Consider the following 26,470-nt stretch of genomic DNA (forward strand, 5'->3'; position numbering starts at 1 on the left):
ACTCTCAAATTTCTCAAGAAATAAAAATATTCTCAGATTAATATCTTCTCTGCTCAAATCTGCTCTTCTCACTCTCACTCTTTTAGGTCTAGCCTGTTTTTGCCTCTTTCCCTGCACAATAATAAATTATACATTTCTGTGCATCCAACCTCTATAATTTTATTCAACTATTCATCAGTGGTGTGCTGGAGCTGGCAAAAGCCAACTGTTCAAATAAAAATTTCTGCATATATATATATATATATATATATATATATATATGTAATATTCCAAACACATTGCTTCTTAATTATTTTTACATTGATGCTCTTGAAGTGGGAATATATTATATAATGGGGTGCTACTATCATTCAGGGCTGTTACATTTGTTGCTTGAAATTCAGGATGGTGGGAGTACTTACACCAAGTAAATTGGTAAACAACCTCCCCCGCTCTCCCCCAGACACCAGTGAGGGGAACTGGTTGTTACAGGTTATTAGCACAGACTGATTATCCTAATCCATCCATTCCCATCACCTAGGGACAGACAGGAAAGTGCTATTATTTTGTTCTCCCATCCTCAGTTGCTATAGACTCTGTCATAAGCCTCTGAAGGCTATTACCCACACATATTTACTGAGTGCTTACCATGTGCCAAGCTCAGGACAGTGGTGAGCAAAACAAAAATGGGCCTTTCCTCAGGGAGATCACAGATTGGGTGGGGGTGATTAGATATTAAATAATCATGTGGATAAATGTATATTTATAAATCTCCACAACTGCTGCTGTGAGGTAAATGTGCAGGATGTTGGCACAATACCTTTGAAGAAATGCCATTTAAATTGATACATGTGCTCAGTGGTTGAGTGTCGACCTGTAAACCAGGAGGTCACGGTTCAATTCCCAATCAATGCACATGCCCGGATTGCAGGCTCAGTTCCCAGTATGGAGTGTGCAGGAGGCAGCCGATTAATGATGTTCTCTCATTACTGATGTTTCTGTCTCTCTCTATCTCTCCTTCTTCTCTCAAATCAATACGTTTTTTAAAAATAAAAAAGAATAAATGGATACCTGTTAGGGACTGAATTGTGCCCCTAAAAAATTCATGATGAAGCCCTAACTCCAGGTGTGCCTGCTTAGAAATAGGGCCTCTAGGAAGGTAATTGAGGTTACATGAAGTTGTAATGGTGGGGCCTAAACCCAGTTGGACTTTACAAGAGTAGGAAGAGGTACATGTACGGGAGAGCCCACATGAGGCCACAGCTAGCAGGTGGCATCCGAAGCCAAGAAGAGCGGGCTCCCCAGAAACCAGCCCTGACGGCATCTCACTCTTGGACTTCAGCCTCCTGCACTGTGAGGAAAATATGTTTATTATCTAAGACATCTGGTCTGTGGTACTTTGTTATGGCAGCCCTAGCAGACCAATGCTAGGGCAAGGATAATTTTACTGACTGAAAAGGGTAGAAAAGCGTTTGGGGAAAGATGCTATCCCAGAGGAAGTGTCCTGGAGTGGAAATAGCTTAGCGTATTTGTAGAACTAAAAAGAAAGACAGGGAGGCTGAAAGGCAGTGAGGGAAAAAGAGCATGCTCCACATATTTATTTTCCATTTGTTTAAAGGACTGTTTGTAACATTTTTTATTAAAACATATAACTGAATTAATAGCAGTTATTTAAAATAACTGCATGTTCATAAGTAGGCAATAAACAGGAAATATCTAGATATATAAACGGCTAATATGCAAAGTGTCTCCTCGGGAATTCGACCGGGAGACTGGGATTTCAATCGCTCCCATGATGTGCGCTGACCACCCGGGGGCAGCGTGGAACGAAGGAAGGCCCTGGCCGGCAGCTGGCAGCTGGGGGAAGGGAGGCCCCAGCCAGCCTTGATCTCTGGCCAGGCCTAGGGGCCCTACTGGTAATTTGTGCACCGGGCCTCTAGTGTTTATTATAAGAGTCATGGCTTTCTCTGAGCTCTTGGCAAATTAAATATATTTTATTAAGCTTTCCCACCTCTGGCCTTTGATAATGCAGGTTATCATGTCTACTGTGATACCTACCATCCTCCTAGACTCAGCTCATGTGCTGCCTCCAGGATCAAGGCTCAACTTTGGTTTAGTCCTCCTTAAATCCCATGTAACTATACCCTCTTCTCTCTCTCTCTCTCTCTCTCTCTCTTTCTCTCTCTTAATGTTTTTATTGATTTCAGAGATTGGAAGGGAGAAGGAGAGAGAAATAGAAATATCAATGATAAGAGAGAATCACTGATAGTATGCATCCTTCATGCCCAGGATCAAGCCCACAATCTGGACATGTGCTCTGACCTAGAATCCAACCATGACCTCCTGGTTCATGGGATGATGCTTAACCACTGAGTCACACTGGCTGGGTGGCAACTATATATATGTTTTATTTATTTTTTACAGAGAGGAAGGGAGAGGGATAGAGAGTTAGAAACATCGATGAGAGAGATACATCAGTCAGATGCCTCCTGCACACTCCCTATTGCAGTGGTTCTCAACCTTTCTAATGCCTTGACCCTTTAATACAGTTCCTCATGTTGTGGTGACTACCAATCATAAAATTATTTTCATTGCCACTTCATAACTGTAATTTTGCAACCCACAGGTTGAAAACCGCTGCTGTAGAGCCTAAGACCATCAGAAAACACAGATATTTACATTATGATTCATTAACAGTAGCAAAATTACAGTTATGAAGTAGCAACGAAAATAATTGCCGTACTTTTGTTTTCCGGTTATTATATTTATACCACTTAATAATCTCCTGGAAGGGAATGACAACAGCTTTCTTGTCTCTGCTGCCTTTGATAGTTTCTCATGGCAACTGTCATGCCAGGGAAATCGAAGGTGCTCAATGTGTGAGTTGCAAAATTTAAAAACATAAGTTTAAAAATACGAAACTCCCTTCTGAATCAATGATATACTGATATATACAGAAATATTCCCCAAAGCCCCCAGCATGGGAATATTTTTTGGTATATGTTTACAAAAATAGAGAGAGAGCCTCTCACTCAAGGAGATGGAAACAAGCCATGCTTTTGCTTGCTTTTACTCCAGTTGCTCAGGAATGACGAAGCTCAGGCACCACTTTTTTTTTTCCCCCTTAAGAAACTGAGCGATGAAAATTCCGAGCTTTTCAATGTATGCCAGCCTACTTTTGTTTGAATTTCCAAGTTCCCATAGCAGCACCAATTTTACTCCCTTCTCCAATTTACTCCATTTTTCACCCATCCTAGGTGTCTGAGTGCAGGGCACCTCTCACAATGAAGGATTGTGGTTCTGAAAGCAAATGCATTTTTCTTTGATCCTGAAAACTCGGCTCCCCGCAGCAGTGATAATGACGGAACCCTATTTAGTGCTGTTTGTTTTTCATCATCTCAACAGCCTTCAACCTGAAACATGATAAGGACTGCAAAGCTGATAAACCAACCTTATTTTTATCTGTTTTCTGTCGGGGGAGTTGCCAAGCACAGAGACAGATTTTTCTACATAACTTGGGGGAAAAAAAGAAAAAGAAAAAAAAAAGAGTGCATAACCCCGTGCTTCGGGCTGAGGCCAGCACAATTCAGTACGTTCACTCTGTTACAGAATTTTCCAGCAGAAAGGGAAGAGGACAGCACTTTTAAATCAAGCCTCGCATCAGGCCGGTTCATTACCCTTGAAGTAAGACCGACTTTCTAAGTTATCTTGCAGCAAGGACGATGATTCAACCAAAGCAAACCAAATTATGGACAAACTTGTGCCTTAAAGACGAGCCGAACCAAAACAAAACAAAACGGTTTCAGTGAGCGATAGACTGTGCAATCCATTAACTAAGGGCGCCTACTAGGAAATTGTTATTACTTCAATATTATCATTCTCCCAGTTACAGCATTTGTTTTCAATTTCTAAAAACATGATTGAGTTAGTCCCACGAGTTGAAATATGCTTAATGTCCCGTGATGTGATACGGTAGTAATGTACAAAAGGAAAACATTAAGAGGCGGTAAGGGGGCTATTTGGTGCTAAACTCATTCTGGGGATGTGCTTAAGAACTGGCTTTCCTGATTAATCTGGTGGAGTGTTCACGCTGACCCTTTACTGATACTTCACTGATCTGGCAAAGAAAGATAAGAGAATTAGGAGGCTTTGCAGTACATTTGGTTGGGTACAAAGACAGTAACATATAGAGCAAAAATCATGGTACGTATTCTGTACATCTATCAGCTCATAATTGGATTGGATGTTCCAGTTAGCTATGGCAAGAATGGCATTCATGAACTGCAAGAATATTTAAAAAAAAAAGGACATCTATGAAAATGGATTGAGTTTATGACTCTAAGAATTATAAGATGAATTAGATGGTTATCGCTGCCCTGCTGAGCTCAGCCTTACTGAGGGATCGGAGTAGCTGGGATTTTGGAATGCTTCTCCCTGGGAGCGTCTTGCCAGAGAAACAGATGGGTGCTGGGTTCTGGGGCCTGGAGTGGGGGGACCATCCTCACCACCCTGAGAGCACAGCTGGCACCTCTCTCTCCAAAGAGAGACACGCTTGACCTGTCCTTCTGACTCTTAGTGACTCAGGCTACTGAGCTTGCTCCTGCAAAGGGACCAGATGGTGCACCCCACCTGAACCTGCAGTGAGCTGCTTCTAAGGGAATTGGGGTCAAAAGCTCAGGCAGAAAATGGCTCTGAAGTAGGGGGCACTTTCTCCCACTAAATGCCTGACTGTGCTGCCCTCAAGTATGAGACCCACTAGTCCAGGGGTGAGGAACTTCTGGCCCTGGGCATTATAATACCCATGAAATCATTTGGGTCTGGTCCTGCTAAAGCATTAGGGATGAATTTATTAAGTATTTGACCAAATATAGCAGGCTAATTTTTAAGTTTATAATTTAGTATGGTCCACAAACGATGTTGTAAATATCCAAATGACGCTTGGCAGAGAAAAGGTTCCTCACCTGTTCTAGTCTCCTAGCACCGGTCACCCCACCCTATCAAGCTCTCACCTTGTGTGAGAGACTGTGGGTTGAGGCCAGGCTGGGCCCACTCTATAGTCTTTCTTTGGAAGTCTCTGGAGGTAAACGAGGCAACCTCAGTGGGTGGTGGAGTAGAAAACAGGTGGAGAAAGCCTTGGACCTTTTATTGATCTGTCCCAGCTCAGAGTTGGAGGAAGCCTACCCTTGCACACAGCTTGACCCCTCCCAGGCACATCCAGGCCCACAAACAGTGACTAGTGCGGTAGCTCCAGACAGGTAGGCCAAGGCTGGTTACACACAATGTCTGATATCAAATTGCACCAGAACCTGCCCAAATTGACCCAGAACCAACACAACCAGTGGTGGTTTTAAGGCCACATTGAGCTCGACCCTACTAGCCATATAAGCAGCATACCCCAACAGGGAGTACAGTAGGCACCAAGCCCTATTGAGAACAACTCTGCCTCTAGGGACAGCTCCTGCCAGTGGAGTAAGACATGGTCACTGAGGTCTATCCTTATAGTAAGCTAGCCTGAGAGTTAACTCTGCCCGTGAACGGGCCAACAGCACTTAGGATTCAACAACAACAACAACAACAACAACAACAACAGGGGGACACATATAACCCATACAAGAAACATTCCTGGAGCATCTAGCACAGGTGATCTGAAAGACTGTGCCACTGAGTCCTACAAGACACCGACATCATAAAGCAGTCATGACAAGTTTAGAAGACCAAATACGTTACTAGCTCCAGATACCTTCAAATATATGGAATTATCTTATAATAAAACTCAGATACCAGAAGCCCACTTTGCAAGTTTTCTTTGCAGGAAACAACCCCAATACGAGCAAATCAGAATGACAGAAAGAAAACACATAAGCAATAGAACCCTGATTGAAAAAGAAATAATACAAAGATAACAAAACTATTTTTAAGCTTCATTTTATGACCAGGGGCACAGAAAAAATAGTTTGAAACAGGAAGTTTTCATGCTGATTACATGAAATCAAAATCACTATTCAAAGGCAGCAGCATTTAAAAAGAAAACCAAGCCCAGTTCCTACAATGCATTTCAGTGTTCTTTCAGTCTGGCAATATTGCAAAATACACTGCAGGTACAGCTGGGAAAACTCAGTGATACCCTGTCCAGAGCTCAGCGATTAGGTTATAAAAATATTTTCACATTCCTACAGATGTCTAGATTCCTTTCTTTGCTAGTGATTTTAATTCGGAACTCATTATTGATAGCTGTTTGTTCTGATAGAACCTAATTGCTCTTTTACCAGGCCCAGCTGCAAGCAGGCTGATAATTCCTTTCCCTTATAGAGTATATTACATATAAACACAGGCAGGAAAAAAAAACAAAAAACCAATTAACTAAATACATGTGCATAAAATGATTCATTGAAAGCACTGATCAAGTAATGTATCTAACTGCAACACAGGTCAAAGGAAATCACCACACTTACAGCTTACAGCGTGGAATATAATTATATGGAAAATTCATAAGCATTAAAATATATAGATGATGAGTGGTGACAGCTGAAAATTTACCCTTTTATTAGAGAAACATATAAATTACTACATTTGAGTAATTGGCGGGGCATTTCATCTACTGAAGGAATAACTAAAGGATTGCTATCTGACAAGCTGTACACAGAACGCTAGAGGCCTGCCATAGCCGACACCAGAAGGGAGGAATGTACCATAATGTGGGATCCTTTTGCTGTGCAGATAACCCTTTCTGTGGTGGGGGGAGAGTTTCCAGGGACACACCAACTCTTTTCCCTACAAAACCCAGTGGTGAGCTGCTTTACCTAACTTTTCTGGAAGGGGGATGCAAATCTGTTCACGTCAGAGCTATCTCCTCTGGAAGATTCTCTTCAAAGGCAACGCCTCATTTTAGCAGCTCCCCAAGAGATCCAGGCACAGCTTGGCAATGTTCACTCTATCAGATGCCTTGGCAGCCTCGCTCACTGAGTCTGCACCAATTTGGGGACCCCAAGCTGCCTTTCTTAGTGGACTGGAACCCCCAAAGTGAGGTAAACCACTGGCTGGATTCAACAGAGACCACATAAATAGCAAATACGCTGCATCTGAGAGGAGCAATAGCTCGTTTTATCTCCTCTCTGTCTGTTCCGGAAATGGAGGGAATGGGGTGATCAGGGATGAGCAAACTGCTCCTTAGCAAGGAACCCATTCAAGGAAAATGAACTTTTTCTTAACATCAGGGACACTACATGGTGCTTCCCTTTCTAAGGGAACCAAATGCTTCTCCGTGAAGACTTAATCTACCTCATATAGGGAGGAAGATATTGGGAATGGGAAGTTACTGCCCTGATAACTCTCAGGGATGCAGCATTCATTTCCATTAATACCAGACATAATGCTAATTAGCATGCAAACCCCAGACTCAACATTTCCAAGGCCTTATGTAATGAATGTAAAGTGTGGTACGGGGCTTGGAGTGCACAAAACCTGGTCCAAAGCCTACTCCAAGCCTCTCCCCCAACTAAGCAACAACTGAAACCATTTTATTTGGCATTTAAGAGTAGTGCTACTATAATTACTCTTAAACATTGTTGTTATTATTTTTTACTTCTATAAGACAGATTATACCATTTAGAATTCATGCCTGGCTTTGCCTCTGGTGTTGTTTTAGATCCTGACAATTCCCTGCCATGTGCCTTATTCATCAAATATCCATTCAGTGTCTTTTTCAGGTGTGGCACAGGTCCAGGGGAGAGCGATGTATAGTAAACTCTTATACACCATCTCTGACCTCCTGTCTCTAGTGGTTGGACCTTACAGTCCCGGGGCGGGGGGGGGGGGAAATTCCAATGCTTGCCTATGGATTTAAACTCACCATATTTTAAAAGCGTCCCCCTCTCCCTCTTTTTTTTTTTCTTTGATGATTCAATTTTCACTGATTAAAATAATTTAAAAATAATCATTTACTGAGTTAATGAAACTATGTGTTTAGTTTTCACATAAGCATGGCAGGGAAAGTAGTTTCTGATATGATATATTTATTTTATGAGTCAATTTGGCAAATGGAAAGAGTGTGGATTTTACAGGTTCAAAATCTGGCTGTTCACCTGCAAGCTGTGGACATTAGGTAATCTATTTATCCTCCCTGAGCCTCAGTTTTCTCAACTGTAAAATGCAAACACAGTACTTAAGGACGCTATAAGGCTATTGTTGGCGAAATGCCTTTTTCATAACAGCTTCTTGATTATGTTCATTTTCTTACTCTTCTTTTTCCTATGAACTGAGGTTGTGGAGTTGAATATACTTCAGTTGGCCTAATGGCAGAGTAGATCTGCAGCCTTCATATTTTTGCATGGTTTATATTAAATTACTTGTGCTAATGAATTTACGAGACTAACATTCCATTTTATTTCCTGATTTCTACCTTCTCAGAAAAAAAAAAAATATGTACAATTGAATCAGATTTTAGACCTCTGAGAAGGTTCTCAAAGTGCAGCCCCATGACTGGAAGTATAGTGCGTCACTTGGGGATTAGGACCACCTACCCAAGCAGGTCCCTTAAGTTTTACAAAGGGAGACACTGAGCACCAGAGGACCAATGCTCAGGACTGAGATAAAATCTCTCAGCCTCACTTTTGTGTACACTTGTCTTTTCTTCCCCTTATGACTACTGTGTGTTCCATCATTCCTTCCTTTCCATATGCATATCAATATCTGTATGCGTTATCTTATTGACCTACATTTAACCAACTGAACAACTAACCCAAACTGCCCCTTTCCTCCAAAAGCAGGCTATTTTCTAGAATGTCTGTGCTCTTTTGTGGAATCATGATGTTTATTCCAAAATAACCAGTTATTTTAGTTAAATAATCTGGTTAAGTATTAAATAAACTGGGAAGCTATGATTACAAGATAAAAGAACATTGTTTCTGCAAAAACTAAGTTGACTGCTTTGGGGAGATTTACTAGGAGTGACTTGTGACCCATCAACACACAAAAGTACTGTTGAATTAGATATTGATCAAAACCTGTAAATAAATAGAAAATAATTTATAAAAATCTAGAAGGATCTCATACTTAAGTCACTCCCAAACCATTACGTTTTTCTCTATGTTAAAAATATTTAATCTAATCACAGGCCACACTCAAAGAACAGGTTTTAAAAATTTTTTTTGATGTTTAAAAAAATTCATTTTTACTCAGAGAGAAACATAGATTTGCGTTCCACTTATGATGCATTTACTGGTTTATTCTTGTATGTGCCATGACGGAGGATTAAACCCACAGACTTGGAGTATTGGGACAATGCTTTATCCAAATGAGCTACCCAGCCAGGACTCAAAGAACAGTTCTTAATCCTAAATTGAAAAACTTACATTAACCATATGTTATATACTTTCTGAGGGTTCTTTACTTTAGTAACTAAAGTTTCCTTTAAATGACCTAGTCTTAACTGAATACATACACCAAGGTTTCTTCTGAATGACCTTGGCAGTTTTAGAGGTATTTGCGTATGTTGTTACAATCTCTCTGAGATTATAACTTGTGCTAATGAATTTAAGAGACTAGCATTCCATTTTATTTCCTGATTTCTACCCTCTCAGAAAAAAATATGTACAATTGAATCAGATTTTAGACCTCTTAGAAGGTTCTCAAAGTGCAGCCCCATGACTGGAAGTATAGTGCGTCACTTGGGAATTTGTCTGCTTTGTCTCCTTCCTGCATAGCTTGGGCTTCTGCACAGTTTAGTTTTAATGACTATTTATTTATTTGTATACTTTATTGAGGGTTACTGGTTAATTAACCAGTTTCACTGGGTAGCTCAGGGCCCTATTTTATCACCATGAGCCAAATTATCTTTTATGATGGCACTTCCTATAGGCCCTTCCGAAGTTCCACCCGAGGGCAGTTTCATTCACTTCTAAGTTAAGCTCCAGAAATTCCCTTTTGGGATTTGTGGGGTTGATGAACTCTGTTGGAAAGCAGCCCATGAGACTATAGAAAATAGCCACAACATAACCCAGGACCCAGAGGGCACACATGCCGATGAGGCGTCCCCAATTTCCCGAGTGACTCGCCTTCTTATGTTCAAACCATAATTCTGTTTCCATAAACTCATACTCTTGTAGAAACAAGGATGGGTATGAAAATCATCTGTCACATCAGATATGCCGGTATTTGTTTGGGAAATGGTCATCGCACAGATTTGTAAAACTACCATTTTTTCCCCTTTTATCTACATCAGGTGGTTAATTATTACTGAACCAAACCTATACTCAAACGTTAAAAGAAGTAAGCGGCAGCCAGGGGAGTGTGAAGCACTGGAGGTTAAATAACTGTGGTGCTGCCTGTGATAAACCGAAACTTAGCAAAAGTGACAAGCCACTGAAAAATGAAAATGCTGAATATTAAAAAAAAAAAAAAAAAAAATGTCTGCAAGCCAAAACTGGCTAAGGACAGTTTTGGGAACAAGGTTTCCAAAGAGGGAGGTGGTTTAGTCAGTCTTGAATCACTTTAACAGTTGATTCTGTAAGACTTCAGAGTTTACAGCAATGTAAGTAACCCATCCTAGTGGCATAGACAGTGGTCTGCAAACTGCGGCTCACGAGCCTTGGTTTACTGCTCTGTTGACTATTGAGTTTGCCGACCACTGGCACAGGCGCTCCAGGACAGAATACCTAGCCTGGAGGCGAGAAAGTGGTACCGGGCCCCCTTTCCATGAAGTCTGTCCATGGAAAATGAGCATTTATTTACCTGAGATAAGGCCGCCCAGGTTACTAAAATCTCTAATGTTGAATGGCAGTTATGTAATGGGTTTCTTTGAAAACAAACAAACAAACAAAAAAAAACAGAAAGTGAGCTGTCATTTAATAAACACAGCCTGAAACGCTGGTAGCTGAAGCTGGGTGATGGGTGCTTGGGGTTGATTATACATTTGCTCTACTTTTGGGTATGTTTGAAAATGTCCAAACGCAAAGTTTAGAAAAAAGAGCCTCATTTTCCCCCTCTAACACAAAGCTCTTTCCAAATGCACGGTCCCTAAGGGAGAGAAATAACAAAGATGCTGCTCAGAACCCTTTACCTAGGGTCAACAGCTAGGATGGGACCCTAAGTTTCTTGTTACAGCCAAACTGTAAAATAATGCAGCTTTCAGAAGAAACTGTAGACATCGGTGATAATTCCAGAAGTGCTCCTTAATAAGATTGCATGTAGGGAAACATAGGGAGAGAATTCAGCAGAAGGCATGAAGACCACCTTAGGAACTGCATCTTCGTACATTATGTATGCCGCAAAGATTCACTCTAAAAATGGCCTCCATGCAGAATTATCTCACATATTTTAAAAATGTGTTTATTCCCAAGCCTTTAGGAAATATAACCACCACCACAAAGGCATGCACACATCTATGGCTCTTATAATTGGCTGCATTCGCAGAGCTTCTGACTGAATTCTGGAAAAGGTTTTGCTAAGCCTGTGGCTTTACTATTGTGCCCTACAAACCACTAAGTTCGAGTTTAATTGAACCAAGATAACAAGTGAATTGCAGACGGTAGTACATCCGAGAAAATAGTCCGAAGCCGGGTCAATCATTTCCAGACACACAAAAGAGGGATGAAATGTTGACTCCAGGTTAGAAAAGATTTTTGTGGTGTGCGGCATAATTGGTTATGGTTTTTCAATCGTAAGTAGTGAGCGTGAGTCCAGACTGAGCAAGACTCTCTGCCCAATGGATGAAAATTGGAGTTGGGTTAAGGTTGACAAAGTGAAACTTTTTTTAAAAAAATATACTTTTAACCTTTTGACCCACTTTACCCATTTATTCCACCCCATGCCCAACATACCCCTGTGCTTCCAGCAACCACCAATTTGTTCTCTATTGCTAAGCTTGTTTTTTTTTTTTTTTTAATTCTTAGAGTCTCTATATAAGACAGATCCTAAAATATTTGTCTTTCCCTAGAAGGACTGATTGCCTGTGGACCCAGTTGGGACTGAAATGAAAGATAGAGAAAATGTCTTATTATGCCTTCCATAGAACAAAATTTCTAATCATCATCATCATCATCATCATCAATAAGCATTTAACCTATCAATTTTTATGCAGTTTTCCCTTGTAGAGAAGATGCCTTTGGCAGATGACCACATTGTTTTCCACCTTCCTAAAAAATAGCAACTCAGTCAGGCAAGTGATTTGCACAAGGCCTCGTAGTCTCAGAGCATCCAATAGCTCTCATTTTTCTATAGACACAATTTCTATTTCTCAGCCTAAAAGTAAAATACGTAGTCAAAGTCATAATCAGAGTTTTTCTCATGAGTGCACTTACATGAAACCTTTAAGACCCAGGAGCTTCATTTTTTACTCTTCATTTTGAAATGTCCTACCACGCATAACCTACTTTAGGAAGACTTTGCCGTTTACTGGTGTGAAACATGCCTCATGTTTTCAGAGGATCCCTGGGACATTCCTCGCTTGTCCACATTAAGATCTAACATACCTGCTTCTTCCTAAAATTCAAAGGCTTGCCATCGTGACCTACTGAGGTTGCATCTTTTGTACATTCATCCTCTCTCCTCACTTAGAGCATCCAACCTGAACCTGGTCTTCAGGGCTAGGGCAGTGAAACAGCCAGCTTCCTCAAATCATCCAAATTCAGGCAACAGCTGCAATCTTGTAAGTTGCTGCCTCAGTGACAAGAGGGGGCTCTGCCCACTCAGCCCTGCTTCTTATGGACAGAGAACACAGCAAGAGGGTGAGAAGCCGCAGAGAGAAAGTCACCCCAACCCTCCTCTCTACAAATCTGGTGGTAGTTATGGATCCAAAACAAGACAAAAAATAACCCAGGAAATAAAGGAACTGAGTGACAATGGCAATGGATTGTCAAAAGAACCTGTATTTTGGGTTACGCTTGGGATTTTGCCTTTCTTATCTAGTCCCAGGAAGGAAATGCACATTTGACCTAACTGCGATGATGAGCGTGACATAGGGAAAAATACTGAGCAGGCTCATCAGTGTCACATTCGGGCAGAAAGAAAGGTTTGATACGATAACATGGGGTCCAGTGGTTAGTAGATGCTTAAGACTTTGTCCTCCCTCCCACTTCCCCTTCCTTCCCCTGACACACACATCTGGAGCATGTTCTGTGTCCAGAGGAGCCTTTTTGTTTGTTTAATTTGTCATCACTTAGTCTGTCTTCAGCCCAGGCGCCGTGTACATGTGCAGGCTTTTATTTCAAAGGGGATTCTCTCCTGATTCTGGTGTCACTTCCTACATTTCTGCAACAAGAAATTCCCCCAGCAGCTGTACTCATTTTACAAACACAAATGTACCTTATTAATGCTATTTCTCAAGGCAAAGGGTTTAAAAATACTCGCTACACATTTGTTTATTTATGTGAAAAATATCAGAGCTTTTCACAGCTAGATTTAGGGCATATAGCAAACCCCGTGAGTGTGTGAGAGAAATAGAAGCGATTCCAGCAGATGGCATGGTTGGAAGCAAAGGGTTTGCAAATGTGAGGAACAGCACAAACCCACATGGAGAGGTCTGAATGGCTATAATGGTACTGGCATTATATAGGAGAATGAAGAAGGGCATTACGTTAAGAAACACAGGGGCAGAGTCTTAACTCCCCTAAGCACACCGCACACAATGGGGATTCGGAACACGGGTTGTTATCGGACAATATGCCACACACAGCTTTTATTTCAGTTCCAGCAGAAAAACAATATTGACACATTTCCTTCTCTCCGCTTCCTACTTTATCCAATAGAGGAGGTAACAATAGCATCTGCTGCACTTGGCTGGAGCCTGGGAAGAGGAAATTGTAGATCATGAGCCTCCCAGGCATATGGCCACTAAAATGCTCGCACAACAGCCACAGCACAGCCAGGCGACAGCTCCAGCGGGAGCGGCAGACACACTGGCTGGCACAGCGACCAGGACAGCGTGCAGAGCCATGTTCGGTGGCCTGATGTGGTTTCTCCCATCACAGCTCCAACCCAGCTCCAGCCATGACTGCAAAGCAAGGCGAGTGTCCCTCTGACATTGCCTCCTCCGTCCTCTGGGCCCTCGAGCATTTTCTGCTGCCCCAGCCTCATGGCCCCTTGGCTGACCTGCACACCCAGGCTGCGCCCTGGCTCCTCATCAGCCCTCCTTCTAATCGGCCTTGAAGATCTGTGATACTTAATTGGCTCTAATGCATCAAAATTACCTACTCTGACCATCTTAGTTCCACACATAATGCCTCCTGCCATTATACAGGTGCTTTCTGATTACTCTAATTCACCTAGAAAATGTTAGGGACTCTTTAATCAAATTAATGTGAGCAAAATTTAAAGGACCAGAATGTAGTGGGGGAACATATTGGACCAGCAAGAGTCTATGGGAAAGCTGCAAATCTTGTTGTGCTTCATTTTATTTTTTCCATCTCTAAAATCAAAGACATGGAGGGGGACAAGGAAGATGGAGAGATAGCGAAAGAGAGAGAGAAGAAAAGAGAATAGAAGAGAAGGGAAGAGAGAAGGGAGTGGGGTTTTTTTTGAGGCTTGAATTGTCCCTTCTGGGTCTATGATTCACTTATTTATTATGAGTAAATGATACTCGAGTTTTTGAGTTAAGAAATAAAAAGTCTATCACTCCTAATTTACAAGAGGACCCAAAGGAAATATTTTTGAGAAACGATGAAAAGTAAGTAAAGAGTACAAGATTTCCCACCACACAAGCTGACATTTCAGCAAACATCAGGTAGCAGGCATGAACCAAATTAAATGGATTTTACTCCGCTTTCTAAAAATTGCCATTTCTTAATATGAGCTGGAACAGGTGGACCCAGGGGCTTTGGCTCTGCTCACCCAGCCCCAGGAGGGAAATCCACAGTGAACAGAGACAAGCTGGTCAGAGTGGGAAGAAAGACTCCCAGTCCAGTACCCAGTACCTTCCAGCTTCAGTCATGCAGCCTGTGGGGTGAGGGGGTGGGGTGGGGGAGTAAATGAGGCCACAACTGCTCCTTGCTTCTGGCAGCAAGAGGCGGAGTCCGTGCCGTCACCCCCTGAATCAGGGCTAGCCCTTGCCTTGCTTTGAGCAGAAGAATGCGGTGATGGAAGTGATGATGTGTGACTTCCAAGCCTCCCTGTCAACAGGCCTTGTACGTCCCTCCTTCCACCCCCTGGACCCGGAGACCATCCGACCAGGATGAAAGTCCTTGGGAGACAGAGGCCTGGCTCTCCCAGCCCTTCCAGCTGACTGCAAAGGAGACCCCCAGGGGAAGAGACAGCGGGCCCCTTCCCGACCCAAGTCAGCCACAGAATACTGAGACACACAGACTGTGGCATTGTAGCCAGGAAATGGGGGTTGGTATTTGCAGGCAATAATGATTAAGTAATTGATTTATCCCCATTTCAGGAAAGTGGTCAACTGTGAAGGAAAACAGTTGTATCAGACACTGAAGTATAACTACACTTAAAACAAATGGTTCAATGTTCAAAACTAACCCAAATTAAAACAGACAAAAACAGGGAAGGCCCAGTTTTTCATAATAATCACAATTCAAATAGACAGCTATTTGCTTAAATTCTCACAGAGTTTAAGCAAGTAGTTGTCTATCTTTCTGATCAGAATAGAAGAGCATAGTTAATCCTGGTCCCTCATTTATTTTATCTGTTTAGATAAAGTCTCTAAGCAACCCTGTGGACTGAGGAAAGTCTTAACTACTGACTCTTGATGGACTGACTTATAAACAAGAGTGTGCAGTTTTATTTTGATGTGGTCCCATTTGTTTATTTTCTCCTTAGTTTCCATTGTCCTAGGAGCGGTATTGGTGAAGAAATTGCTTCGGCATATGTCTGAGATTTTGCTGCCTATGGATTCTCTTAGGATTTTTATGATTTCCCATCTTATGTTTTAGTCCTTTATCCACGTTGAATTTATTTTTGTATATGGTATAAGTTGGTGGTCTAGTTTCTTTTTTTGGCATGCCTTTGTCCAATTTTCCCAACACCAAAATAAAAAGCTTCTGCACAGCAAAAGAAACATCAACAAAAAAACAAGAAAGCCCACTGCATGGGAGAACATATTTGCCAATGTTATATCTGATAAGGGCCTAATCTCCAAAATTTATAGGGAATGCATATATCTTAACAAAAGAAAAATAAACAATCCAATCAAAAAATGGGCAAAGGACTTAAATAGACACTTTTTGAAAATGGACATACAAAAGGCCATGAGACATATGAAAACATGCTCAAAGTCACTAATCATCTGAGGGATGCAAATCAAAACCACAATGAGGTACCATCTCAAGCCTGTCAGAATGGCTATCATCAACAAATAGACAAACAACAAGTGCTGGCAAGGATGTGGAGAAAAAGGAACCCTTGTACACTGCTGGTAGGAATTCAGACTGGTGCAGCCACTGTGGACAAACAGTATGGAGTTTCCTCAAAGTATTTAAAGTGGAATTCCCATTTGACTGAGTAATCCCACTTCCATGAATATGTCCCAAGAAATCAGAAACACCAATCAGAAAGGACTTATGCACCTCTATGTTCACAGAAGCACAATTTACAATAGCCAAGATTTGGAAACAACCTAAGAGCCCATCGGCAGATAAGTAGATTTAAAATAGTGGAATACTATGCTGCTGTAAAAAAGAAAGAACTCTTTTACCATTTGCAACAGCGTGGATGGACCTGGAGAGCATTATTGCTAAGTGAAATAAGCCAGTCGGAGAAAGATAAATATCACATGATCTCACTCATATGTGGACTATAATCAACAACATAAATTGATGAATAAAAAGAGATCCAGAGACACAGAAGCATCAAACAGTCTGTCAATCTTCAGAGGAAAAACAAAGAAGGGTGAGGATGGGGGGTAAGAGATCAACCAAAGGACTTGTAAGCATGCAACCAATGGACACACACACTGTGGGGGTGGGGGCATGTGCTGGGGAGTGGGGATGGCCAATGGAGGAAAAAAGGAGACAAATATAATACTATGTGTAATACCTTAGACAATAAAGAATTTTTAAAAAGTGTGTGCTACACCAGAAGTATATACCTCCAAAGCTCAGAGAGCAAGGCATTACAGGACCTGCAAACATGGGCAGAGGGTCTGACCTTATGACCCGCTTTTCTTCCATTTGGCTAATCTCTTCTCTACAGCCTCCACTAACTACTGAAAAGGGTGCAGCCACTGAGTCATATGCCACTTCAGGGCATTCCTATGGCTCACTGTTTTGAGCTGCTGGACATTTATACCAACCATGAATACAAGGCATTATAACTGATGATCTAGCAAAAGAGAGCAGCGTGGCCCTTAAATGTGGCGGCCATCTTTGGGGACTGAGGCTTCACTGCAGCAGAGCCGCCATGATGCAGAAGTACTGTTGGAACAACTGCTTTGCTGTAGCGTTAAGAGCCCATGCCCTGCCAAAACCTGTTTGGCTCAGTGGATAAAGCATCAGCCTGTGGACTGAAAGGTCCCAGATTTGATTCCGATCAAGGGCATGTACCTTGGTTGTGGGCACCTCCCCAGGAGGCAGCTGATCGATGATTCTCTCTCATTGATGTTTCTAACTATCTATCCCTCTCTCTTCCTCTCAGTAAAAAATCAATAAAAATATTTTAAAAAAAAAAGAGCCCATGCCTGTGCCCTGTTCACTTGAATTCCCTAATGGTGGCACCTCTGGTTCATAAAGGTAGACTTGTTAAGTGCCAAGAGACATTTTAGAGTCAAGTCTTTGGTTTGTTCAGTTGGTGATCAAGATAGGGAATGTTTTTTTGGTGATTCTTCAAGTAAGGAACTAAGTTATCTATATTCTTCAACAGTAATTCTCAAGGTAAAGTAAGTCTCATAGAGAAGTTCTCCTAATGTTTAAAAAAGCATGCCATTCAAAGGAGTGCTTTCAAGTTTAAAACTTTGAGGCATGCTCCTGTTGGGATGCACAGATTCTGCCACAATCAAAAGTCAGTTTTGCTGCTATAGCAGCGGTTCTCAACCAAGGGTGATTTTGCCCCTTCAGAGACATTGGCAATGTCTGAAGACATTTGAATTTGTTGCAACTGTCAAGGGTGGTGGGGTTGTGTGGGGTGTGCTACTGGCACCTGGTGGACAGTGGCCAGGGAACTGCAAAATGTCTTCCAATGCACAGCATAGCCCCCACAACAAAATCACACACCCCAATGTCCATGCTGAGGAGGCTGAGGAATGTGGACTGGTAGTACCAATCCATTCTGGAAAGTAAAGAACTTTTTCCGGTGCAATGAAATAATTATGACAGTATATATGCATTATTAAAGTGTTAATTATTGTAATCATCACTTATCTTCTAAGTCCACATACACATTTTGATTCTAAATCGCAAATTACTTAGAAGTAGAGCTCTCATTTCAGAAACTGTCACAGTATTGTTTGTTGATTGATAGTAACAGAACCAATTTAAATAACCACTGCACTGATGAAAATTATAATAAAGTAATCATAAACTATACAAAATGAAAATGACTACACACAATTATTGGCTTCTTTCTATGTGGCAGGTGCCTGGCTAATTATCACTTTACACATATAACCTAATTTAATCTTTATAAATAATTCTATGAAGGTCATGCTGCCATTATCTCCATTTTCCTAACCAGGAGATGACAGGTGTAAAAAGGTTAAATAACTTGTCTCACGTCCTAGATCTAGGAAATGGCGCAGCTAGGATTTGAACTCTCATAAGCTGATTTCATTTTCACCATCGTGCTATGCTGTCCCCAAAGGGACCATTAGATCTGCTAAGAGTCATCTCTGTTGTGGGCTCAGGACAGTTCTGCTCTCATTTGTGTAACGTACACTAAGCAAAATAGAGAATGGCAGTATGGAATAGACTAAGAGGAGAACATGTGAGTCATAAAACATGGGTTCTCAGGCAGATTCCCTACTTACTGGTTGGGTCTTCAGTCAGGGTCTTGGGTCTCAATTTCCTGATCTTGTACAGTGAGGATGGCAAAAAAACACACCTACCATTTTTGTCATAAAGACTGAATCAAGTAAGTGATGGGAAGATGCTCTGTAAATGGTTGCATTCCCACACAAAAGTGATTTGATTGCTATTCTTGGGCATAGAATGGCAAGGTGATAGTTTCTCAGTTACCCTTGAAGGGATTTTTATGATAGAGACTGAAATATGGATTTCAAATAAAATAGTTTAAAAAATATATTTTTATTGATTTCAGAGAGGAAGGGAGAGGGAGAGAGGGATAGAAACATCAATGATAAGAAAGAATCATTCATACGCTGCCTCCTGCATGCCCCAAACTGGGGATTGAGCCCACAACCCTTGGGCATGTGCCGTGACCAGGAATTAAACTGTGACCTTCTTGTTCATAGGTGGATGCTCAACCACTGAGCGACACTGGCTGGGTGAAATGAGATAGTTACTTACAATATTGGCCTCACTTCTCGATTGCTTTAGATCTATAATGCTTCTTTTCAAACAAATATTCCATTTTATCTCTTCCCAGAACTCCAAACACCTTCTTCATTTTGAGTTTTATATTTCACACCTACTGGGGCTATTGTGCAATTCCTTTTGATGTTTCTTTTGGTTCAATGACTTTTAAACTGTTTCAGTGGAAGTAAGATATTTTTCTCTTATAGGATTGTGCCATGATTATATTGCAGACTTGGCATCCTGTTTTATATCACTGTATTGTTCATAAATATAGTTTGTTTTTTCATGCAGAATTATTGGTATATGAGAACAGAACCTGGCATAATAGTTTCCATATGGTATAATTACTTCTCCTCACCTTAAAATGTTTCCATAAATAAGAACACAATTTGTATTTTCCACCCATTTTCTTATCTGGAGATGTTGGTATTTTTAACAATCTAGTCTTTCAGCTACAGAAAGCTAGCTTCTTATATTACTTAATTTATACATGAAAATGAGTACCAGGTTTAAGGAAAATATGGGTGTACAGTTTGTACTTGTCAGCATCTCCAAACCATCACATGCCTTGGCAATACTTGCGGTCTTTGATCTGAAGAGATATTTGAATGGAACAAGAATAAAGAATGGAATTTAGAATGAGTGATTAAAAATGCATTAAACAATTTTCCGTACTCCTTTCAGCTCCTTTGGATCACAAGGTCTTTTATTTTTATGCTCAGATGCAATGCTTTCCAAAATCTTTTGACCTTCAGATGACTGTTGTTGTCAATACTGGGTTGGTATTAGAAGTAAATGGTTATATTATGAATATGATCTAAGTAGTTTCTTGGTTGTGCTTTCCCATATAAAGTCAAAAAAAGATTGTGAAGATTGGATCTTAGGGATCTTTCCCACCCCACAATGTCACTTTATTTTTACTGGGCCTCACTCAGTGGCCCATGATGCCTCCAGGGCTTTATTGATCTAGATCTGGCTCATACTCCCTGTTCCTTCCAGTTTTGAAGACTGGTTTGATTCTATGATGTGAAAGATTTAAATTATCTCTAAGAGGTCTAGTTTACTCTCCTTCAAATGTTTCATTTAGAAGATAGATTCAGGGAGGTCTGATCTATCCTTCTTTCTTATTTATTCATAAATGAATACTTTTCTCCTATGAAGAAAATATATTCCCTTGTTTCTAAGAGGGGTTAACATGACTCATAGTTAGTATATGGGTCAAGGGTTTATTATTACCTCAATGAAATGATAGCTTTATCCCAATTATTCATTCTTAACAAGAACCAAGTACTTAGAGAAAATTAGTTGTCGCATCCCTTTGGTACCAGTAGCATATTAACCACAAGTTCTTCTATAAAACCACCTAAAACACTGAGCTCAAAAGGAGAAAGGGGAACAAAACTTCTTTATTTTCTAAGAGGAAGACTGAAACAATATGCAAAAATATAATATAGGACCTCTATAAAACCTAAGCTTAGGAAAAAGCTTGAAAGTTCTCCCCTTTCTCTTTCAAGATCAAACTTTATAAATAAGGAGAGAAAAACATTGCATGTCTCTAGTTATGCATTACATAGCTATCTGTGAAGAGGTTAAGAGCACCTGTTCATCTGATGACCACTCAGTCAACAAATATGTGGTTTCTGCAAGAAGAGTCAGAACTAGACATAAGTAGGCAAAAGAGTCATGGACTTTGAAATGGACCTAAATTTATTAGCCATTTGACCTTGAGCAAATCACCTATGACCTCTCTATGCTTAATTGTTCCTCACAAGTAAAATATAGTGTTTTGTGGATTAAATGAGTGTAACTAAAAGTGTTTGGTAATACTTAGAAAACAGTAATGGTTCAGTAATTGGTAGCTATTGTGAATATGTTAAGATGATTAAGGGGTCAAAGAGACACATGCTAGCAATTACCTCTGACACAGAAAGAGTGAAATAAAGGCTAGATTATGGGAATGTGATGTGGGGTCAGAAAGGAAGGAATGGCTCCTCTGACCAGGTCATCCGGAGTGGCTGTAAAGTGAAATGCCCTCTATACAGGCCAGGCAACCTGGGGCACATAATGGCTTTGTCACTACTAGTGGCATCAGCTCAGGCAGCTAAGCTGACCTGTCATGGCCTCTGTTTTTTTAATTGTGTGAAATGAGAGATAAAGTTCCTAAGATTCCTACCTCTGAAGGTGATTTGGAGGGTGGGGGGTGGTAGAAGATCAGTGAAACATAAAAAACTTAGAAGAGGCCTCCCCAGTTGAGAAGAGAGTATATTTGATGTTGATTAAGGGTTCAACATTCTTAACTACTATTATAGCTATAAAATAGGGAGCTATCTCTATATTTATTCATGAAATGGAAGACATGTGGGAAAGGACATAAATGATGGAGCAGTAGAAAAAGGGATTCAGAAATAGGTGTAAAAAAAAAGACAAAGACAGTTTTAAATAATGAAACAGTCTTTAAAATACTCAAACATAAAAATATACAAATATAGTCTTGTGTTTAAAAGCAGGGAACAAAAGATAGTCCAGCCTTGAAATGATCTTACTATTTCTGCAAAAATCCCCAAAGTGCCATATAGACTCTAACTAAGTTCAGCACACAATTATTGAGCACCTACCATGATGTAAGAGCAGTGGTACAAATGTGCATAATCCATAGTCCTTATCCTCTAAGATTTCACAGCCCATGCAACTGTACACACAAAGCTAACTATACTAGGCGTGAACATAATCCTTTATGCAAGCTCAGAGAAGAGACTGTTTAATTCTTCCAGTGGGGAAAGGAATGGGAAATGACCTTTAAAGGTTTCTCTAGGGTTCCACCTTAATGTCTATAATATGAAGTAATTCCTATGAACGGAGAGCGGAGCTGTGTGTAAAACAACGGGGAGTGGTGAGCGTTTGGAGAACTGGATAGAGCATTCCAGCTTAAAAACACTCAAGTTCAATTTGTTTACAACAAAAACAAACACTCCCACTTACATCAACAAAGCCATCGGAGGCCAGTTTGCAACCTTTACAAGGCAACATGAGAAGCACCCTTTGATTTGGTTTATGAAACAGGGTTGAACATCATCAGAGAGAGACGGGGAATAGGTAAGATTCTAAATTGGTTGAAGATCACGTGCTGAGAGCCAGAGATGAAAGAACTTAGAATGTTCAGCAGGTGGCTGAAAGGGTGAACAGTTAGACCTGCAGGGTGAGATCAGCCGAGGTCCGTGGTCGGCAAGTTTCGGCTCATGAGCCACCTGCACCTTTTTGGCCCCTTGTGTGTGGCTCTTCCACAAAATACCACCACGGCCTGGGCGAGTCTATTTTGAAGTAGTGGCATTAGAAGAAGTTTAAGTTTTAAAAGATTTGGCTCTCAAAAGAAATTTCAATCGTTGTACTGTTGATATTTGGCTCTGTTGACTAATGAGTTTGCTGACCACTGGCTTAGGTTAAGGGCCATGAACACAATGCTAAGTTCAAACTTTATCTTGAAGGAATTAAGAACCCCCACATTAATCTCTCTGTATCTTTAACAGCATCATTTTAAGAGTTCAGTGGTTTCTCAGGTCGTTATGAGATCATATTTGTTGTTTAAATGATTCTAACTCATAGCGTCAAAATGTTGCCTGTCACTATGAAAAATCAGATGGCATTATCATGCTGGAAAATACCTAAATTAAAAAAAATAATCCATTCAATTACATATTTAGGTATTTATAAACACTTGGTTAGTCATAGGATAGATGGCTCAGGTAACACAGATGACCTAAGTTCATGTTGAATTTTTCTCCCTAGGGCTTTAAATATACATATGGCTTTTTAAAGACTCACTTATTAATATACCAATGATGTCCTATTATTGCATACTTCCACACTATGCACTGTTCTAAGTGCTTTGTGTGTATAATTCCATTTAAGAAGTTAAAATTCTTATTGTTATAAACAGTTACCCCTTCTGTGAAGAAACAGAATCTAACAGATAAGAACTTTCCAACAGGCACACAGCCAATGCGTGAACCAGCCAGAGCTTTACCCAGGCAGCTGCTGTCTCTGAGGGGGCACTCTTAATGCTGAGATTATATGCTTGGTGTGAACTGACGGATGGCCAGACCTTATCTTTCCTTCGACACCCATTGAACAGACCCTCTCACTCAGGAATGGGGTAGAACGTATCCTCTGTGACCCTCCAAGCTTTTGTCCATGCTTGTTGCATTAGTCTATTCTTGTAATACTTTCTTACTATTATTATTAGGATTTCTTCTCCATATAATGACTTTTTAGTCCTGGCATATTTATTACTACACAAAACTACTGAAGGAATGTGGATTTTCTTTTTTTTCTGCTCCTCCTCCCCCCTCCTTTTGCTGTTTTTTGTTTTGTTTGTTTGTTTTTATTTACACCAGACTTGTCCAACCTCCTCCAATCTCACAGGATCTCCTGGGTAAAGGTTTGGGTTTTCTCTGAGTTTGTCACTGCTTCTTCAGTAAAGACAAAACAATTCAAGTCCGGCATCCAAAACGTCAAAACATGAAGTACAGGGTGTAGATTCTAGACTCCCTGGTGTGATGATTTGCGCCAGGACCCTGCCAACTACCAGCGGCATTTCTTTGTGGCATGGCTAGGGTTACTTTCTGCATGGCGCCTTCCTGCTCAGAGAGGTTGTCTACAGCAGCATTTCGGGTTTGCCACATGAGCAGTTGTTATCTGGGATGACTTGAATTTGCCACCCTATCAGAACAATTATGCTCATGAGTTTTAACATTCTGGTGTCCAAGGATTCATAATGGTTTGAATGTTGGAAACATGGACATGGTCTCTCCTAAATAAAGAGGCCAAGGTTTCTCACCAGACACATGAGGTTACCTGTGGGTGAACACAGGACATTTCCCGGAGATCAGTTTATGCTGCATCTTTCCCTCACTGTGTTGTGGTTGCTGACAAATTTCTTCCACCAAATATACCGGCCCTTCTGCTGTTTGTTTCAATACCAGCTTCTCCAGAGCCCCAGGCACAGCACTTCCAAATGTCAGCAGCTATTAGCTCTGCACATTCATCTTTGTTTCCTTGTTTTTCCCGAGCCATCTATATCTCCCCGAGCTGAGTGCAGGTGGCTTAACATAACTTAGGGGTGTGTATGTGAGGGTGGGGTGGGGGGGAGGTAGGTATTTTCTAAAAAATAAGGATTATAGTTACCTAAATAAAAAATAAGGCATTATGGTTATCTATCTTTTCCTTCCCACTTGTTTGAAAACTGTTCTGTGGGTCTCTCTAAGTATCTAGCATAAAGCCTTATGCCTTGCTTACAATCAACAGAGAGTAAAGGGCATTTTTAAAATTGTCTATCACCTGTTTATCTATCTATCTATCAATCATCTATCTATCTACCTACCTACCATCTTAGTTTTCCAGGACCTCACTTTAATTTACTGAAAACATTGAGAGAAAAAACATGCCATATTTCAAAATGCAATGAATATATAATACTGTTTTTTTTAAGTAAAGACTTCCAAGTTAGGTTTCATACATATATGTATGGCATAGACACAGACACAGACAGACACACACACACACACACACACACACACACACACACACTCACACACACACACACACACACACACACACACACACACCTCTGTGTGAACTGCATTTTTGCCGTTAGGTATACAAGGGTGACATTTCTTCAGTTGAGCTCAAACTTCCTATTTCCCTATCGTGTGCCCAAACTCCATATGAAAACATTTTATGATTTAACACGTGACCCTCATTAATGCAGTTAAGCTTGTGCCAGGCAGGAACACCTTGTAATCAGGCACGATGTCTCTTTGAGGCCTGCTAAGATGTAGGGTATATTATACTGGTCAAACTAGCACTTGATGAAAACAATGGGCAGGAGAACCTGAAATCTGTTTTTGTAATGCAAAAGCATTTGCTCAAATTAATAAAACTAATTTCTAGTGTTTAAGAATCATGCAAAAAATTGCATCATAGTGGCAGGTCCTCAAAGGTCCCTGTCCTGGTTACACAAGAGTGAGACCTAGATTACAAGGCAAGACGCACTGGACTCCTCCATCTTTGCAGCTACCAGTACTTGCACCAAACCCCATGGTCTCTCTTGTATTCTCATCTTTTGACCCAGAATACTGTCATTAAAACAAAAAACAAAATAAAGCATGGGGGAGTGGTATGGAATTTGTACAAAACTACACATATAAGGTAATGTTATTTGTTTTTTGTTGGGAAAAATAACTGCTAGGAGAGAGAACTACAACATTATCTTGTTTAGAATTTGCCGTCCGTTGTTTAACAATTACTACTGCAGAGTGGGTTAGTCAGGTGAATTTTGTTACGTTTATTCTGGTCTATCCATTGTCCAACCTTTTTGTAAAAACTGAGAGTTATGCTATTAAGTCATCATAGAACTGGGTTTATAGTAGAAGCTTTGTTTCCTTCCTAATATACTTACACACTGCAATCTTAGTTTTCTGTGCAAGAAGCCAATAGTTCTCATATTTGAACTACTCAGTTTATAAAAAACTATTAGGAAGTTACATGAACTATACATTTATCCTATACAATAAAACCCTAATATGCAAATCAACCAAACAGTAGATAGACCAGTCGCTATGATGCACAATGACCACCAGGGGGCAGATGCTCAATGTGGGAGCTGCCCCCAGCTGGTCAGTGCACTCCCACAGGGGGCATGCCACTCAGCCAGAAGCCGGGCTCACAGCTGACAAGTGCAGCAGCAGTGGCAGGAGCCTCTCCCAAGTTCGCTGCTGCAGGTGGGCGGGAAGGAGTGAGGAGTCCCTCACTACGAGAGGGATGTTTGCCGAGGGGGGTCCCAGAATGCGAGAGGGCATAGGCGGGGCTGAGGGGACCTCCCGACAAGTGCACAAATTTCATGCAAAGGGACTCTAGTATAGCAACAAGTAGAATGTGAATAGATATCTTTAATAATCTGTTAGAGAAATACTCTAGAGAAACTCAGGAAACTGAAAGAATTCAGTTTCACATTGAAAATATGTGAACACATATATATAATAGGGTCTGAGTGGTAATATAGAGGATGTCAGTCAGATTTGTCTAGA

General features: G+C 40.8%; 1 protein-coding gene across 21 annotated transcripts in view; it reads right to left on the reverse strand.

Annotated features, from left to right (window-relative positions):
• Positions 1-26,470, reverse strand: part of PTPRD (protein tyrosine phosphatase receptor type D) — a 1,977,099-nt gene that overhangs the window by 19,232 nt on the left and 1,931,397 nt on the right. The window lies entirely within an intron of this gene.

The sequence above is a fragment of the Pipistrellus hanaki genome (assembly GCF_964339955.1).
Source record: "Pipistrellus hanaki genome assembly, chromosome: 11".
In the NCBI taxonomy this organism is placed as follows: Eukaryota; Metazoa; Chordata; class Mammalia; order Chiroptera; family Vespertilionidae; genus Pipistrellus; species Pipistrellus hanaki.